This window comes from Ricinus communis, chromosome 1 (assembly GCF_019578655.1).
Source record: "Ricinus communis isolate WT05 ecotype wild-type chromosome 1, ASM1957865v1, whole genome shotgun sequence".
Taxonomy (NCBI): Eukaryota; Viridiplantae; Streptophyta; class Magnoliopsida; order Malpighiales; family Euphorbiaceae; genus Ricinus; species Ricinus communis.
Genome location: NC_063256.1, coordinates 22,296,797 through 22,299,712, shown reverse-complemented (window position 1 = coordinate 22,299,712; position 2,916 = coordinate 22,296,797). Strand labels below are relative to the sequence as shown.

General features: G+C 40.2%; 1 non-coding gene across 1 annotated transcript; it reads left to right on the top strand.

Annotated features, from left to right (window-relative positions):
- Positions 1-1,192: 1,192 nt before the first annotated feature.
- On the top strand, positions 1,193-1,299 carry LOC112534901. Its single transcript, XR_003079129.1, has one exon. It is a non-coding gene; the product is annotated as a small nucleolar RNA R71 (small nucleolar RNA).
- Positions 1,300-2,916: the final 1,617 nt, after the last annotated feature.

Sequence of the window (2,916 nt, the reverse complement as noted above, 5' to 3'; positions counted from 1 at the left end):
CTACCTTAACAAGCATATCTTCAATAATACCCCTAGGAATCATAACAGTCCTCCTAACTTATCAAACAAACTAGTGGGCATCAAATTTATACTAGCTCCTAAATAAACTGATGCACCACTAATAGGCAAATCGCCAATAATGCAAGGAACAGTAAAACTCCCTGGATCTCTCCTTTTGAGTGGCAGCTTGTTCTGAAGAATAGTTGAACACTCCTCATTCAGAGTCACTAGTCCCAAATCCTCCAGCTTCCTTTTGTTACTCAAAATTTCTTTTAAGAACTTGGCATACTTCGGCATCTGCAAAATAGCTTCAACAAAAGGTAGGTTAATACGTAGTTGTTTAAACAAGTCAAGAAACTTACCAAACTGCTTATCAACCTTCTCCTGATAGCCTTGCAATGCTCCCTTGGTTTTGACTCTATTGTGCTAGGGAGCAATCCTTACAGCCTCTCAAACAGCATCTTAGAAATCTGCCCAATCTGACTCTCTAAATTCTGGATGGATGCCTACTGATTTCTAAGAGCACTGTCTGTCTGCTGGAATCTCGTCTTAGTCGAGGTGACAAACTTCATCATCAGCTCCTCCAAGTTAGATTTATTCTCGGCTGGTGGAGGAAGCTGTGATGGTAGAGCCTGCTACTGCTACTGTGGTGGCTACTGATGTAGTCTTTGAAAGCCTGGTGGACCTTGGGCGTTGTTGTTTCTGCACCCAAAATTTGGATGATTACGCCAGCCAGGGTTGTATGTGTTGCTGTATGGGTTGTTTTGCTGTCTAGGTGCATTACCCATGTAGTCTACCTGTTCAATATCAGCAGATACAATAAAAGATGAAGAATTAGTAGTTGAAGCAAACATACCTCCCGCATTACAGTTTGCACCATAGTGCGTGCCACCGCAAAACTCGCAGCTTATCTAGGCTGCATGAATCGGCATCTAAAGCTGGTCTAACTGCTTGGTCAGAAGATCTACTTGAGCTGCCAAGGCTGCTATGGAGTCCAAATGACTAACCACTCCCTGGCTCACTGGACGGCTCCTAGAAGACTGCCACTGAGTTCATGGCCATCTCCTCTATTAAGTTCTGAGCCTGCTCGAGTGTCTTACTATTCAACACCCCTCCTACTGTTGCATCAACCATTTGTCTAGTAGCAAGGTTCAAACCACTGTAAAATGTCTGAACCTGCATCAAAATTGGTAGATTATGGTGTGGATAGCATCTCAACAAGTCCTTGTACCTCTCCAAGGCATCATACATGCTCTCGTCTTCCATCTGCACAAAAAAAGAAATGTCATTCCTTAATTTAGCAGTCTTAGCTGGAGGAAAGTACTTGTAGAGAGATTTCTTAGCTAATGATCTCCATGTCATAATAGTGTTAGCTGGGATCGACTGCAACCATCTTTTCGCTCGATCCCTCAAAGAAAACAGAAACAGCCTTAACCGAATGGCATCATCAATTGTTCCATTTATCTTGAAAGTGTCGCAAATCACCAAAAAGTTGGCAATGTTAGCCTTTGGGTCCTTGCTCGGCAGTCCCCCAAATTGCACACTATTTTGCACCATCTGTATCACATTTGGCTTTATTTCAAAATTGTTGGCTAATACAGGTGGTCGCAATATACTCATCTGTGTCCCCTCAAGAGAAGGTCTAGCAAACTCGTACATAGTCCTGGCTTCATCCGCAGCCCAATTTTTGTCTCCCATCCCTGCTAGTCTATTCACAGGGGCTTCAAACTCTATCTGTGCCTCCTCTTCTTCTTGCATATGCTTCCTCAACAAATGGAGGGATCGCTCTAGTTCAGCAAGAGGGTCTACAGTAGTAGGATTAGAGCTCCTAGTCATAAACTACCTGAAATGGATAAACAACAACCAAAGAACACAAGAATAAATAAAATAATAATTGTGTTAGCTACAATCTAAGGCAGTGTACCTATCGATTCAGTCTAGCACTAATGGCGAGTATCAAGGTCGTATTCCTTAGGAAAGTGAAAGCCCAGAGTTACTCCTTTGTTCTTTGTTATATTAACCTAAAATAAATGATGAATAATTTCTAAACTAACTAATAGCTATAAGCTAAGTTCTAAGGGAGATGCAGGAGTAATTGATAACTAAAATAACCAAGACAAGAAAGCAAACCCAAAGGGAACCTAAACTAGTTGGCAATCAAATAAAAGATAAAGGATTGGTGAGTCTAATTATGCTACCCGTGGATGAATTCTTGACCGAATTCGGTTTCTCTCTCGAGATAACCGAATTCCTAAATCTAATAACCTAAAGTTGGAATCTCTTCCTAACGATTGATTCTTAAATTAGCATTAAGCTTTAATCCGTCTCTATTAAGCTTTGTTAATTCTTAATCCAGCTAGTTAATTATCCTTATCTCTAAGCGATTATTAACCAGTTCTTGCTATTCAAAATTCCAATTGCCAAATGTACTTCTCAATCACACAAAGCAGTCTAAACACACAATTCACAACGTCTCATGAATAATGCATTATCTTATTAATACTGAAAGCAAGAAGAATACAAAACTAATCCAAACAATCCAACAATATAATACTAAGCCAACATAGTAAAGAAATCCCAATGGATTTAATCAATCTAGCTAATCATGTTCATTATCAAAATACACAAGAATTCAATTACAACAATGAGTAAAGGTAGAGAAAACCCGATTACACCCTTGGATGAGAGTAAACTACCCCAATTCCTCTTGCTCGAATTGAATCGATTCTTGTTCCTCTTGCTCGATTTGAAAACCAATCAATGAACCTCGCCCAATCTTCAATCCTTGAAGGGAATCCGATTGAAACCTTGATCCAAGTCTCCTTTTCCCTTGGTTTCAGCTAAGAAAACCCTTAGGGAGAGAAATATTAGGGTTTGGGACATTCTCCTCCGCTCTCCTTTCTCTCCTCTTGCTCT